Genomic DNA, 16977 nt, shown 5'->3' on the forward strand with positions numbered 1-16977 from the left:
GGAAAAGCTCAGCAGGTCTGGAAGCATTTGTGGAGAGAAATCAGAGTTAGCATTTTGGGTCAAGTGAACTTTCTTCAGAACTGTATTCCTTTCCTAGTCTGGAGTACATGAAACTCTAGATGTATGCCAAAGTGGCTGACTCTAAACTGTCCTCAGAAATGGACTAGCAAACCACTTAACTGTATCAAACCATTACAGAAATTTTGCACTGAGGGTGTAGTTGTACCATATGGATTGCAGCAGTTCAAAAAAGCAGTCCACCACCACCTGCTCAAGGGCAGTAAAGGATTGGTGACCAATGTTTGGCTGTCAAGTGTCTACCCCAGAAATGAACAAAAAAAACCTGAGCCACTGATGACACCATGTTTTGGTGACTGTATCCTTTCTTTTTTCTGTTAGATCAGGAGATTAAGTGTGATGGCAGAGACTATGACTGAAAAACATAACACAATATTTATAAGGTTGGACTGAATAGCTTTCTCTTTTCATCTTGTTTGTTCCATGTTAACAATTCTGCACAAAATTCTGGTTGACGAGTGTGAATAATTCCAGATGATCTGAAATTGGAAAAATCTGAACTGAGATAATGAAATCACTGCCAAAGCATAGCAGATCAATCTGTGAAAGGGGTAAGACAGGATGATATTTTGGGAGGAGGCAGGTGTTCTGTGGAAGAGGCTGCTCTCATAGTATGAACCTGCCCTTTCCCTTTCAGATTCTGTTGTGACTATTTCTGATTATTTAAGTGTCTTCATCTTTTAGATGAATAGATTTTCATGTGGGGAGGATATCAACCTTCAGTTTTATAATCTCTTCATGTGCATCATTGGCAAACCAATGGCAATAATTCCAGCAATAAACTCATTGTGTTCTGAAAGAAAAGAAAATAAAAAGCACTGGTTAACTGTGCTTGATCTCTATAACATTATGTAATGCCATCTCTTGGAAGTTGATGTGCTTCAGAAAACAGGTTGCTGCCTTGGCAAGCTGTGAAGAGGGCTGGAGCATCTTTGACAGTCAAAAGGGGGTGGCTTGGCTGTTCACTTTCATTTTTGTTGGCATCGTGAGTTCTTTCCTCCTCCCTTTTCCACCCTCAAGAGGATGGTATGGTCGAAAGGATGAGCTGTGTACACGCTGTCTCTTCCTGGGCTCCCTGCACCACCCTCGAAGGTAATTGTTTCTCTGGACGGTACCGTGCCCCACCAAGCGGAATATTTCAGCACCACTCAGCGCTGGACAGCTCCCACAGAGTGAGCCTCCGCTCAACAGCAGGGGGAAAGGAAGCATCCTACCTGTAGCGCCAGCCGAGACCGAACAATTCTTTCTAAAGAATTTGTGGCAAGGGCGAGGTGTTTTTTTTTTAAGCTGGGGAGGAGAAAGAACTTCACAAGACCAACCAAGGTAAGAGAAATGGCCCTTCTGTGTTAAATAGCTGCCTAGCAACCTAATTATTAGCAGCTTCTTGTTTGAACAAACAAGCTCTCATCTCCTGAGGAAGCTTGTCAGTGATGCTGCTTGATGGCTTCCACGGGGATACCTTATTTTAAAAGGTGCTTTTTAATCGCCACTCCCTCAACTCAAGAGTCCTTTGTGAGGGGTTTACTTGCCAAAATTGCACGGTCTTCGTGAATCCTGTTACATACCGAGATTTACCAACGTGACACCGCCCTGCCTCTCCCAGTGCTACTCGTGTCGATTAAGAGATGCAATTATTTTAAAAAGAACAGATTTACGAAGAGGTGCTGAGTGCAATTGTTTTAAGATTCGCTTCCTACCGCATGGGTGGAGCTCTCGTGTACGTAACCTGGGCATTGTTCAGTTTACTCAAAGTCAAGGCAGGGGCGGAGTAAACTGTTGCGAAAGGTTCAGGTGGAAGGCTGGCCGAGTGGGGAAGCCAGTGGCTGAAACAACAACAACTTGCATTCAACTAGCACCTTCCACGCAGTCCAAAGGGTGCCAAGCTGGGTGAGGGCGGTGCTGCCGGCGCGGAAGTGCCCTCAAATAAAAGCTGGAAACCTGGAATTTAAAATAAGATGTTGGAGATTACTGGGGCAGGAGTTGCGCTGCACTGGGGCACTTACTGAGTGTAAGGGAGGGCTGGGGTGCTTTTAGAATCACGTTTTTTATACTGAGAAAAATCTGAATCATTCGTTAAATAATTCAGTGCCTAATGGCTCGCAGACTCTCATGTTTCTGCTGTACATAAACTTTGGGACTGAAAGATTAGTGCAACAGGGAAAACTGTGGCTTGAAACACCCCCTGATTCATGGTAGCTTTAATGAATTTCACTAGACAGCAAGTGTCAAGAAGATGGGGTTGTTCAAAGAATTTACTGTCTGGGTTTCTCGATGCCGGGCAGCACCGCTTCACTCCGGCTTCTGCGTTTTGTCCCTGCATGAAAGGTTTAACCCTTTCGTTGCCGGACTTGTCTGTACTTTGGCAAAGTTTCCTATCCGCTCTGAATTCACTGCAACAGACCTCTGGAAGGTGAGTGAGCACCGGGCGCCGAGAGAGGGCGAGCAGCAAGGCTGGGCCATGAACACCCCCGCAGTTGAATAGCCCGCGGGCTCTGGACTTGGCGGCTCTCGTGTGATGTCCGGCCACTAGGGGCAGAGGTGATGGGGTGGCCGCTGTGAGACCGAAGCCTCCGGATTGATTGGAGCCTCCAACAACAAATGGTCTCATAGAGCTGTACAGCAGGGAAACACACCCTTCGGTCCAACTGGTCTATGCCGAGCGGATATCCGAAATTCATCTCGTCCCTAACAAAAACAGAAGTTGCTGGAAAAGCTCAGCAGGTCCGGCAGCATCTGAGATAGCACGGTGGCTCAGTGGTTGTTGCACTATTGCCTCACAGCAAAAGGGTCCCAGGTTCGATTCAAGCCTCGGGCTTGAATCTGTGTGGAGTTTGCTCTGGTTTCCTCCCACAGCCCAAAGGTCAGGTGAATCGGCCATTCTACATCACCTATAGTGTTAGGTGCATTTGTCAAAGGGAAATGGGTCTGAATAGGTTACTCTTCAGAGGGTCAGTGTGGACTTTTTGGGCCGAAGGGCCTGTTTCCACATTGTAGGGAATCTAATTTAATCTGCGGAGAGAAAGCAGAGCTAATTGGAGTTCTGAGGAAGAGTAACTGGACCCGAAAGTTAACTCTGATTTCTTTCCACTGATGCTGCCAGACCTGCTGAGCTTTTCCAGCAATTTCTATCTTTGTTTCTGATTTCCACCATGTGCAGTTATTTCAGTTTTTAATCTAGTCCCATTTACCAGCATTTGGCCCATATCCTTCTAAACTCTTCCTATTCATATACCCATCCATGTGCCTTTTAAATGCTGTAATTGTACTAGCCTCCGCCACTTCCTGTAGCAGCTTATTCCATACACGCACAATCTTCTGCATGAAACAGTTGCCCTTCGGTCCCTTTTAAATCTTTCCCTTCTCACCGGAAACCTATGCCTTCTAGTTTTGGACTCCCCCAACCTGGGAAAAAATTCACCCTACCCATGCCCCTCGTCATTTTATAAATCTCTATAAGGTCTTCCCTCAGCCTCAGACGCTGCGGGGAAAACAGCCCCAGCCTATTCAGACTCTGTCTATAGCTCAAACCCTCCCAACTCCAGCAACGTCCTTGTAAATCTTTTCTGCACCTTTCAAGTTTCACAACATTTTTCCTATAACAGGGGAACCAGAATTGAATTCAGTATTCTAAAAGTGGCCCACTCAAAATGGGAGCACTTACTACGTGTTTGTCAGAGGTCAAGATTCCAGTGTCTTTACAACACAAAAACCTCGTTAGTGATTACAGAAAACCTCAAAAGTAATAACAAAGTGTGAATGGAATTAACAAAGAGATAACTGACAATGTAATTCTATCCTTTTCACCTCTAACCAAAACCTGAACAATGTATGTGAATTAATGGGGTCATCCTATGTGCTTGTGGTGCAAATGATTGCTTTGTGACCTCGGAGAAAATGAGGACTGGAGATGCTGGAGATCAGAGTAAAAAGTGTGGTGCTGGAAAAGCACAGCAGGTCAGGCAGCATCCGAAGAGCAGGAGAGTTGATGTTTCAAGCAGAAGTACTTCAGGAATGTGGGGGACCCCAAGGAGCATGAGAGATAAATAGGAGGGGGCTGGGGATAGTGGGGAGGTAGCTTGGAAGGCGATAGATAGATGGTGGGTGATGCTGTTAGTTCGGAGAGGAGAGTGGAGCAGTTAAATAGGAAGGAAGATGAACAGATAGGACAGTTCAAGAGGGTGATGCTGGGTTGGAGGGGTGGAGGGGAGATGAGAAAACTGGTGAAATTGACATTGATGCCATGTAGATGGAGGATCTCAAGGTGGAAGATGAGCTGTTCTTCCTCCAGGCATCGGGTGATTTGGATTTGGTGGTGGAAGACTTGCATGTCTTGGCGGAGTGGGAGGGGGAGTTGAAGTGGTTGGCCACAGGTTGTTTGGTGCTTGTGTCCCAGAGATGTTCTTTGAAATGTTCCGCAAGTTGGCATCCTGTCTCCCCAATGTAGAGGAAACCTCATCAAGAGCAATGGACGCAGACCTGCCTCTGTGTTCAAGTCCATAGCCTTGACACCTCCCAACCCTGTATCTCTGAACTTTTTTTTAATTACTTAGATTAGATTAGATTACTTACAGTGTGGAAACAGGCCCTTCGGCCCAACAAGTCCACACCGACCCTCCAAAGAGCAACCCACCCATTCCCCCACATTTATCCCTTCACCTAACATTATGGGCAGTTTAGCATGCCAGTGTATCACCTTGCCCAAGATCTCCGAATTTTTCAATTCTGATCTGTTCCTCACTGCCATCACTCTATCATTGGTGGCTGCAATTTCAACTCTTTGGGCATCAATCTCTGGAATTTCTTCTCCATCTTCTTACTTCTCTCTTAAGTCTCTTAAGAATTAGAATTAAGTATTAGCTCTCTCTCTCTACACTCAGAACAAGCACAGTCCACATTGCAGCTCAATGCCTGCCCTGGTGTTCAGGAGAGATGTTAGGAAGTACTTCTACACCAGATGGTAGTGGCTGTTTGGAACTCTCTTCCACAAATGGCAGTGGATGCTGGATCAGGTATTAATTTTTAAATCTGAGACAAATAAATGTTTGTTGAGCAAAGGTATTAAGGGATGTGCACCAAAACAGACATGGAGTTAGGCCACAGATCAGCCATGATCTCATTAAATAGTGGAACAGATTCAAGGGGCTGAATGGCCTACTCCTGTTCCTATGTTTGTTCCTAAATTAATCCAAAACATCAACCTTAATTGACAAGATAGATAAGGTGAAACTGTTTCCACTTGTAAAAGAAACAAGAATGAGAGGGCGTAGATTTTAAAATGCTGTGTAAGCAAAGCAAGGGTGATGTAAGAAAACATATTTTCACACAGTGAGTAGTTAGGGTATGGAATGCCCTGGCTGGAAATGTGGCAGAGGAATGTTCAATTTGTGAGTGTTGTGTTGTTATTTGGTTAGAAATGGTGTGCAGGGATGTAGAGAAAAAAACAGAAGATTGGCTCTAGATAACAGAATTGGTGTAGGCACGATGGGCCAAATGGTCTCTATCTGCATAGTAATAATTCTGTGTTTGTGTAGAATTTAGTCACCAGCTCTAATATCGCATTGGGTGAGCTGATGTCAAATTTGGCCTGATTACATTTTTGTGAAGTCCCTTTGTATGTTAGGATTAGTCAGATAAACACTGGAAGGATGATGACTGGGGAGCCCAGAACCAGAGCTCACAGTGTAAGGATACATTTAGGACTGAGATGAAGAGAAATATCAATGCCCAGAGAGTGGTAAGCCTGTGGAATTCTCTATCACAGAAAGCGGTTGAGGCCAAAACATTGAATGTTTTCAAGAAGAAGTTAAATATGATTCTTAGGAACAAAGGGATCAAAGCCATGGGGAGAAGGTGGGAGCAGGGCTCTGAGTTGGATGATCATCTGTGATCATATTGAATGGTGGAGCAAGCTCAAAGGGCCAAATGGCCTCCTCTTGCTCCTATTTGCTATGATTTGTCTGTTCCTATTATTCAAATATATAAGTGCAAGTTGTTGTTGTTGTCAATGTGCCCATAATATTGTAACCGTATCTCAGACACTTACCCTATTCTTAGAGTCATCCCTATTAGTCCAGCAAGTAACACTATCACCTTGCTTTGCCAATCATAGTAACATGCTCATATTTGAAAGAAAGCTCCTGTGACAAACAGAGCAGTTTGGAGCATGAACCTTCTTACAGAGAGGGTGAAAACTGCAGGGTGAATTACTTCAAGCTACTGTCCCTCTCTTCCGGGGAATTGGTATCAGGGCAACACTGTTGGAAGTCCTGCAATCTGGGGTAAATAAGTAGCACACACAAACCAAAAACAAAAGGTGAATCAGCATTGTTAAAAATGGAATCCTAGTCCTAAAATAATTCAAACGGGTGGCACGGTGGTTAGCACTGCTGCCTCACAATAGCAGGACCCTGATTCGATTCCACCCTTGGGTGACTGTCTGTGTGGAGTTTGAACACTCCCTATGTGTGCGTGGTGGGTTTTTTCTGGGTGCTCTGGTTTACCTCCCACAGTCCAAAGATGTGCAGGTTAGATGGATTGGCCATTGGAAATGCAGGCTTTGAGTATGGATGAGAAATGATAAAGGTAAGGAATCAATCGTGGGAGTGGTTTATAGGCTTTCCAATACAATAATATATCTGGTATTATGAACTGAGAAAGGATTAATAAATGAACAGATAAAAGCAGAAAGCTGTTGGTAATAAAGAAAGAAATTGCTGGAAAAGCTCAGCAGGTCTGGCAGCATCTCTGGAGAGAAATCAGAGTTAACGGTTTGGGTCCAGTGACCCTTACTCAGAGCTCAAATTCTGAGGAGGGGGTCACTGACCCAGACCCGCTGAGCTTTTCCAGCAATTTCTGTTCTTGTTTCTGATTTCCAGAATCTGTAGTTCTTTCTGTTTGTTTTTTCACTAAAATGACCAATCATTATCACCTCGCACTTGTCTATGGAAACTGGCTGAATCAGAGCTGTGCGATAGTGATTACACTTCAAAAAGTACTTCATCGAAGGTAAAGCAGTTTGGAGTCAGCTTATCATTGTAAATGTCGTAAATAATCAAAAGTTTTTCTTTTCCTTCACTATACACAGTGAATTACACTCGTTATAATTAGCTAAATAATTATACAATACTACTCCCTAAAGATCTGTTTCATCTGTAATGAAAATGCTGCATGTTTAATCATTTTAGAATCCCCTACAGTATGAAAGTAGGTCATTTGGCCCATTGAATCCACACCAACCCTCTGAACAGAATCCCATGCAGACCCACGCCCCTAGCTTATCCCTGTAACCCTGCATTTCCAGTGGCTAATCCACTTAGTGTGCACATCCCTGGACACTACAGGTGATTTAGCATAGCCAATCCACCTTAACCTGCCCATCTTAGGTCTGTGGGAGGAAACCGGAGCAACCCGGAGGAAACCCACGCAGACCCGGGGAGAATATGCAGACTCCACACAGACTAGGATGGACTTGAGTTTGACAGATTGTGGAGATACTTTGTTTTTCTTTAAATCAAAGGTCAATGAGAAGACACATTGGAACATGTTTTTAACAAGGCATTTCTTGGTAGTCACATGTCTTATGAGAACTGTTTGTTTGCAAATGTCCCCCTGTCTATGGTTAGGGCTGTCCAATTGCAACTTCTGCTTTGGAGAATGTTTGTAGCTTTTCACTATGTGGCCAGCCTGGAGAAGAAAAGTGTCCCCAGTCCAGTTCTCCTGTTTCTGAATACCTTCCAGTTGTGGGCCCAATGTGATACCTAGAGCCCTGGTCACCAGTCTGAGCCCTGAATGTCCTCTTGAAGAGGACCTGAAAAGATCTTCAATATGTGTTACTTGATTCAGCTGTGATAGCAATGATCCTAAGGACATCTCTTTGTGGTTGATGATATCTGTCTTCGTATGCCAGAACATCAGACTGACAGCCATCTGAATATTCCACACTTTGCCTTCAAGAACTAAGACTTATTGGCCGAACTGTTGCTTTTTTCCCAAAGTGAGTCTCCACAGAGAGAAATCCATCTTTCCCCCTCTAGCCTAATGTATGCATATGAATGCTTGTTTGTGTGATTGTTTTGAGTTATTTAGAGGGTAAACATTTATATTTTCACATTAAAAAATATGTGTTAATCAATTTTGCATCATCATAGCAGAAGTTTTATTTCATAATGAATCAATAATTTTGTGTTTCTTAAAGAAATCTCATTGGTGGATCTTCTTGTTTTAAGACTAATATGGAGAAATATCAGGAACTGTGAAGAACAATTTCATTAATCAGTGACCTGTGGAACAGTGGAAATATAGAAACAGACAGTGCACTCCTCCCATTTCAATCCGAACAGTAATACCAATGAAATACATGATACTTAACACACTTTTTTTGCTGTTCTTCTCCCTTTCTGGTGAAATTTTATGTAATGGATTCAAATGGTGGCAGATGGTGGAATTTGAATTCAAGAAAAATCTGGAATTAAAAATCTAATGATGACCATGAATCCATTCTCAATTGTTGGGAAAACCTATCTGGTTCACTAACATCCTTTAGGGAAGGAATCTACTGTCCTTACCTGGTCTGGCCTACATGTGACTCCAATACCACAGCAATGTAGTTAACTTTTAATTGCCCCCCTGGGCAATTAGAGATGGGTAAAAAATTCTGGCCTAATCAGTGATGCCCTCATCCTGAGAGTGATTTTTAAAAAAATGGCACTTAGCACTTAGACTTTCAACTATTGGATTAATTTCTAATCTATACATGTGACAGTTTTTCACTGTATGTGAGGATGTAGAAAGGGCCACCTATTGTCTTCACTTTCAATGCTGGTAGTATCGAAAGATCATAAGAAGATACGATTTTACAGTCAGACAAGGATATGCTTTATTTTGTCACACTTTTGACTCTCCTTCCCCCTTTACTATAAACAGAAATACTGAGCAGATTGTAACAATACAGCTGCTTGCACCTCAATGTTGACAAGCCTCAAATCTCCTTGTTTGGCTCCATTTGGAACCACCAGATTAGATTTCAATTCCATTCCCCTTTCTGATGTCCATTGTTCAAGGTAAATCTAACCTTTTGGAGCTTGATGACCTTTAACTCAAGGTGTAGCTCATCACCATTACTGCTCTTTTCAAAGATCAGCACATCACCTGTCTGCTGAAACATTAACCATTCCAATTACTGTCCTTCCCCGTTAGTTCCAGCCTCAACATTTCCATTTCTGTATTCCTGAACTGCATCTTATATGAACTCTAGCCTTAGCTGGTTGCTTTGGCTCAGCAATAGAAGCCTTGTCACTGAGCCAGAATTTTATATGTTTTGGGGGAGATGGTGGCCTAGTGGTATTAATGCTGAGTTGTTAATCCAGAAACCCAGGTAATGCTCTGGGAGCACAAGTTTGAATCTGGCAGACGGCGGAATTTGAATCAAAAAGAAGTCTGGAATTAAGAGTCTAATGACAAGCATGAATCCATTGTCAGTTGTCAGGAAAATCCATCTGGGGGGTCATTATATCCATTAGGGATGGAAAATGCCATCCTCATTTGGTCTGGCTGACGTGTGACCCCAGAAATATGGTTGAAACGTAACAGCCCTCTGGGCAATTAGGGATGGGCAACAACTGGTGGGCCTGGCCAGCCATGCCCTCATCCCCTGAATGAATAAAAAAAGTCTCCCTTTCAGAAACTTTGTTCAGAATTTGAAACTTCTGTGCAGGACTGAGGAAGTGCTACACTGTTGGAGCTTTCCTATCATTCATGAGGTTTTAACTAGAGGCCCTGTTCACTTTCTCAGGTGGATGCAAAGATCACAAGATGTCCTGAGCAAAGTTAATGCTGCAATCAATCGCATGTCAGAAAAAAACAAGCTTTTGGTCATTTATGACATTGCTACTTATGGGACTATGCTGTGTGTGGATTTATTGTCACACTCCCCCATCTTATCGCAGTGATAGTATTTTTTTAAAAGGTGCTTCTTGGGTTTTAAACTTGAGATTTCAAAATTGCTGGGACTATGAAAGATGTTATGTCATTGCAAATTCTTTCCTGCGTCTTAACCAGATTTCTGCAATCCATATTCTATCCTGAACAAAATCCTGTTCTCCTCAATTCTTGCTCATTTCCATCAGCTACCTATTGTTTACCACATTGATTTTAAAATCTTCATCAGTTTTCAATTAGCCATTAGAGCTTTGCTTTTCCTACATCTGCAACTTGCTCACGTTCCTGCCTGCATTCCTCCCACTCTAATCAATTGCACATATCTATCCCACAACTTCCCGACCAACCACTGCACATTTCCATCTCCTTCAGTTATTCAAATTTCCATTGTGTTGTCCCATATTCTGAAATCTCTCAGACCTCTTGATCTGCCCACATCTATCTCCATCATCAATACCATCCTCAAAATCTCATTGACTGCACATTTGGGTCCATCGTCAGACCCTCTCATGCTTCCCTGCTCTTGTTGGTATCCAAGTTGGATATTTCATTGTATTAAAGACACTGTTTGAACACAAACGGTCATGTGTGAAGATAGCTGAAAATGTGTTGCTGGAAAAGCGCAGCAAGTCAGGCAGCATCCAAGGAACAGGAGAATCGACGTTTCGGGCATAAGTCCTTCTTCAGGAATGAGGAAAGTGTGTCCAGCAGGCTAAGATAAAAGGTAGGGAGGAGGGACTTGGGGGAGGGGCGTTGGAAATGCGATAGTGTTGAGCCACGGGGTGGTTAGGTTGGTTGGTCCGGGTGTCCCAGAGGTGTTCTCTGAAATGTTCCGCAAGTAGGTGGCCTGTCTCCCCAATATAGAGGAGGCCACATCGAGTGCAGCGGATGCAATAAATGATGTGTGTGGAGGTGCAGGTGAATTTGTGGCGGATATGGAAGTATCCCTTGGGGCCTTGGAGGAAGTAAGGGGGGAGGTGTGGGCGCAAGTTTTGCATTTCTTGCGGTTTTGCCTACTTGCGGAACATTTCAGAGAACACCTCTGGGACACCCGGACTAACCAACCCAACCACCCCGTGGCTCAACACTTCAACTCCCCCTCCCACTCCACCAAGGACATGCAGGTCCTTGGACTCCTCCATCGCCAGACCATAGCAACACGACGGTTGGAGGAAGAGCACCTCATCTTCTGCCTAGGAACCCTCCAACCACAAGGGATGAACTCCGATTTCTCCAGTTTCCTCATTTCTCCTCCCCCCACCTTGTCTCAGTCAAATCCCTCGAACTCAGTACCGCCTTCCTAACCTGCAATCTTCTTCCTGACCTCTCCACCCCCACCCCACTCCGGCCTATCACCTTCACCTTGACATCCTTCCACCTATTGCATTTCCAATGCCCTTCCCCCAAGTCCCTCCTCCCTACCTTTTATCTTAGCCTGCTGGACACACTTTCCTCATTCCTGAAGAAGGGCTTATGCCCGAAACGTCGATTCTCCTGCTCCTTGGATGCTGCCTGACCTGCTGCGCTTTTCCAGCAACACATTTTCAGCTCTGATCTCCAGCATCTGCAGTCCTCACTTTCTCCCATGTGTGAAGATACTTTGGGTGCAACTAACATGTTGGGAAACTCTTACTTCAAGCTTGAAATACAAATTACAACCTATCTGGTAGATATTCTCCTAACCAACTTGTTATGGTACACATCTAGAGCAAATGGGATTTGAACCCAGACCTCCTGACTCACAGGCAGAGACACTACCATTATACCAGAGGAGTCCTAACTTGGCTACATCTACTGACATTCCTATTCTTTGTTATTTAATTAAGTCTCTTGTAGCCCTTTTTTTCACCACTGTCTTTCCAGAGCACAAAATTGTATCTTCATTGTATTATATGCAACAGGTTCTGCTTTTCCATAATTACTCTTTACATTTGCCAGTGTACAACAGAGTCATTCTGTCCCTGGGTCATTTGCATAGCAGAAGGTTTGTTTATTATATGTGAACATATTGTTATCCTGACTTCTCTAGCAAGATCAGTGACGCCTTTAGTCTGTGACCTTCCTTTCAACCCATCTGGGTTGGGAATGAGTCATACTTCCTTCAGTACAGTTCTCAGGATCATAATATTCCCGTTATCTACAGTCCCTTGGGATACTTGTCTCACTGGACACAGCGAAGGTTGCTTAGGAGATACTTGAATATTATGGACAAGCTTAATTCCCTGGAAAGTTATGTCACCAGGGGTTTAATTTAGAGAATTTTTCAAAGGGATTCAGAGAAATGGAAGTGATGAGTTAAGGAACAGCCAGGATTGGCAGATACATAAACATGAAAAGCTTCAATGAACTGGGTGCTGATTAGTGAGAAGTACGCTGGACCTCTCATTGGGTAAAGAGTCACTGATAGGGAAGTTGAAAAAAAAATCACTGAAGCGAAAACAGAGTGCTGGAGATGCTCAGCGGATTTGGCAGCATCCGTGGAGAGAGAAACAGAGTTAATGCTTCCAATCCAGTATGATTTTTCTTCAGAGCAGTGTATTGTGTGTTCTTTGTTCTGAAAAAGAATCATGGATTGGAAACAATGATCCTGTTTCTCCCTCCACAGATTTTGCCAGACCTTCCTGAGTTTCTCCAGCATTCTCTGTGCTTCTTTCTGATTTCCAGCTTCCGCAGTATTTTGCTTTTATTTAAAATAAGTGCTGATTGCCTCTTGGAATCATCAGTTACACTGTTTATTTTGATCTATTATAACTCACCGAAAATATTGTCGGAATCCTACTCAAGAGGTTGCTGTTGGTAATTATATTGATCAGATGTTTAATACAGTTGTAAGACATTTCACTCTCTGCTATTTTAGAGAAGGCATTAATCCATTTAGAATACATAGATCCATGTTTGTTTTAGAAACAGGAAATAGATGGTTGCTGTAACTGGAGACTCTTCAAGTAGAAAATAGCGACAATTAAGGTACCCCAGGAAGAAAAACAAGAAAATGCTGGAAAAGCTTGGCAGGTCAGGCAGCACCTGTGGAGTGAGAAAACCAGAGTTCGCATTTCAGATCAATAACCTTTCATCACACTGTCAATCAGAACCATTAACACTGTCTCCCACATCACAGATGGAACCTGACCTGTAATGCTTTTCCCGGCATTTTCTGTTTTTATTTCAGATATCCAGCATTATTTTGTGTAAATTGTGTATCTTCCCCCCAACCTCTATAATTCAATTATTTACATAAATGCTATTTCCATTCAATAATAAATTCTCAGCATCTATGCTAGAACTGGAGGTAGTGGGTCCTGTTTTAACTCTTTAAGAGAATGGGTTTTGAGTGAGTTAAAATCCCACTCATTGTGTTCAATGCTATTGAGGCCAGTTCATTAGATATATTCAACAGGGAGCTGAATGTGGCCCTTGCGACTAAAGGGATTAAGGAGTATAGAGAGAAAGCAGGAGTGGGAGTCTGAAATTGCATGATCAGCCATGATTGTATTGAATGGTGGTGCAGACTCAAAGGGTTGAAAGGTCTACTCCTGCACTTATTTTTGAAATTTCTAAATTACAAAATGTTTGCTTGATACTGCTTTGGTCTCATTTTAAAGACTTTCTTTTGATATTTAATGTTGGTGATAAATTTGCAAGCTGAGCAAATAGTAAGAAATGGATACAGCAGGATATTTGAGAACAATGTGTTTGTAGATGCAAATATTGTTCAGACTGGGTGGCTTTAAAGCAAAGTAAGTATTGGATTAAATTGAGGAACTGGTGTAGAATAGAGCAGCCACATAGTGTTTTGAGTGAGTAGAATCTACAATACACTGCCTGAGAGTCTGTTAGTTGCAGATTCAAAGGTAGCTTTCAACAAGGAATTGGGTAATTACATGAAGAGATTGGAGCTGCAGAGTTATGGAGACAGGGCAGGGAATAGCTGGGCTGCCTTTGTAGAGAGCCAGCAGGGATACAAATGGCCGAGTCACCTCTTTCTGTGTTGTAACTATTGTATAATTCTTTGGTTCTATATTGACCAGAGAAGGTGCTGAATGGGAAAAAAGTCACAAACCTCCAGCCCAGCACAGTGATAGGCAGACAAACAAAGTACAGTCTACAATCAATTTATCTGATTCGTGACTCCAGCAACTTAAGTAATTCTGCTTTACACATTTTCAATTTTTCCTTTATGTCTTCCGCACTTTACTAACCCATTTATTCGTATTTCTTGTTTGTTGCTTTATTCATCAGCTATTGAGTAATTTCCTTTTGATGTTTAACATTGTCATTGTTTTATGCAAATACTGATGTAAATAGAAATTAAGAACTCCAAGCCATTTTCTGTCCTGTAAGTAAACCTGTCTAGATTCACTTCAGTGAGTCTCCAAATTACATGCACAGGTCCACACCAGCCCCCTCTTGCTCTCCTCTTTCATGTGAAAATCTCCACCTACTGTCACTTTTGTACAACCTTCCTGTGCATCTGTGCTGTCATATCAAGGCTTCTTGTAGATCAAGAGACAGAAATAAGGTTTTGTAAAGGAAATTCATTTTCATACAGTTAATTCTTGCTAATTAGGGATTATCACATTTCACTGATTGCTCTGAGAGCTATACTGCCTTTGAAGGCAGAACATTTACAAAAGAGGAGCTCATTGAGATGCTGCACAATGTGCCTCATGTGGGAGCTCCCATGTCTGTTGCTCCTTCATTAATTCATATTATCCTGTGTTGGGTTATTCACTTTATTTAGAACTAGTCGTTCTATCACTCTCTGCTTTCTCTTGTTACTCGGGGAAGTAATGGTCTAGCAGTATTATTGCTTGACTATTAATCCGGAAGTTCAGCTAATGTCCTGGGGACCTGGGTTCGAATCCTGCCGTGGCAGATGGTGGAATTTGAATTCAATAAAAAATATCTATAATTAAGAATCTACTGATGACAATGAAACCATTGTTGGGAAAAACCCATCTAGCTCACTAATCTCCTTCAAGGAAATTAAACAGAGGGATTAAACCAAAGTGTTTATGTGTTTTTTGGTGGATTGGTTTTTAAATGCTTAAAGAAATGGCAACACAAATAGTGGACAATATTTCCCAGAATCAAGTTTAACAATCTATTGACATTATCGTTAGACTATTAATCCAGAGACCTAGGTAATGTTCGGCGACCCGGGCTTGAATCTCTGCCATGGCAGATGGTAGAATTTGAAATCAATAAAAGTCTGGAATTAAGAGTCTAATAATGACCATAAAACCATTGCTGATTGTTTGAAAAAAAAACATTTGATTCACTGATGCCCTTTAGGGAAGGAAACTGCCATCCTTACCCAGTCTGAAATACATTGTGACTCAAAGTGGTTGACTCTCAACTACCCTCTGGCCAATTAGGGATGGGCAATGAATGCTGGCTTAGCCAGTGATGCCCACGTCCTGTGAACGAATAATAAAAAAACACTAAGCATCATTCATTGCTTTGTTGGTCACTGTTGACGATAAAGCCCATAATTAAGAGGGTGCCGATACCATGGGGCACAAATCCCGTCTGTCCAGAACTTTTTTTCTTGAGGGAGCCTCCTTGCTGGAGTAGAACTTGATCACATTTCCAACGCCCCTCCTCCAAGTCCCTCCTCCCTACCTTTTATCTTCTCATGCTGAACACTCTCTGCTCATTCCTGAAGAAGGGCCTGTGCCCGAAACGTCGAATCTCCTGTTCCCTGGATGCTGCCTGACCTGCTGTGCTGTTCCAGCAATAAAGTTTCAACTTTGATCTCCAGCATCTGCAGACCTCACTTTCTCCTAGAACTTGATAACTGTTTGTTCATGTTCGTCTCTTTATCTGGCAGATTGAAGGTGGCACTAAAGGCATGGTCACTTTAAACATCAAACTATTCAATATATCTTGTATTCTGCAACTGACTTTGGCAATTGAATACTGTTTATAGATCCTCAATTAATTTATTCTTGTTCATTTATTTTGTGGCTTGTGTGCTAATCTACTCACTTCATTTGGATTACAGTCAATGTTCATAAACCAATAATGAGGAAAGTACATGATCAACAGCAAAGAGAGAGAGATAGCCTTGTGGTCTGGCCTAAATGTGACTCCAGAACCACAGCAATGTGGTTGACTCTCAACTTCCCCTACGGGAAATTAGGGCTGAACAATAAAAGCTGGCCTAGCCAGTGATACTCACATCCTGTCAATGAGTTAAAAAAAAACCTCAGTAGCTATATGAGAGGGTGAGTAGAGGGGTGCTATATTAAACTCAGGAGTTAAAATATGGGCTGTGCGTTGTCCAGACACTAGATCGTTCCAGGATTACCATTGACCTCAACTAAGTTAGAGCCCAGATGAATTTTCTTTCTTCAGGTTCTGTGAAAGGAGCCTGGAGTCACAAAATCAGCAGTAATTCTGAATTCTGATGACACAAACAAGTTCTCTTTCAACTTGTGAAGCATTCCCACCTTTAGGTCTAGCTGCATGCTATTGTAATGTTCAATGTTGACATTATTTGACAATGACTGAGATTGACAGGCAACATGGTGGCTTAGCAGTTAGCACTGCCGCTTCACAGTGCCAGGGACCCTGGTTTGATTTCAATCTCAGGCAACTGTGTGTGTGGAGTTTGCATGTTCTCCCCATGTCTATATGGGTTTCCCCGCGTGCTCTGGTTTCCTCCCTCAGTCCAAAGATTTGCAGTTTAGGTGGAATGGCCATGTGAAATTGTCCCATTGTGTCCAGAGATGTGCAGGCTAGGTGGGGTAGCTATGGGAAATGCAGGGTTACAGGGATATGATAGTGAGGTGAGCCTGGTGGCCTGTTGTTTGGAGGGTCGGTGTTAATTGAAGGGCCAAATGTCCTGTTTCCACACTGTAGGGATTCTATGATTAATGTGGGTGCTACTGGCATTTATTGCCCATCCCTAATTGCCTAGAGGGTGGTTAAGTCAACCACATTGAGGGGGTCTGGAGT

The 16977-nt window shown here is 42.8% G+C and overlaps 1 protein-coding gene across 2 annotated transcripts in view; it reads left to right on the top strand.

The window, feature by feature from the left end:
* The first annotated feature begins 1131 nt into the window (after positions 1-1131).
* LOC122542176 (synaptotagmin-1-like) overlaps positions 1132-16977 on the top strand; it is a 142700-nt gene continuing 126854 nt past the window's right edge. Inside the window, exon 1 of one of the 2 annotated variants that reach the window (XM_043679615.2) lies at positions 1132-1401. The gene's annotated coding sequence lies outside the window, so the exon portion shown is untranslated. The remainder of the gene's footprint in view (positions 1402-16977) is intronic. The other variant, XM_043679616.2, reaches the window with a different exon arrangement.

Source organism: Chiloscyllium plagiosum, unplaced genomic scaffold (assembly GCF_037043375.1).
Source record: "Chiloscyllium plagiosum isolate Xiang-an unplaced genomic scaffold, Cpla_swu_hap1 HiC_scaffold_33, whole genome shotgun sequence".
NCBI classification, from domain to species: domain Eukaryota; kingdom Metazoa; phylum Chordata; class Chondrichthyes; order Orectolobiformes; family Hemiscylliidae; genus Chiloscyllium; species Chiloscyllium plagiosum.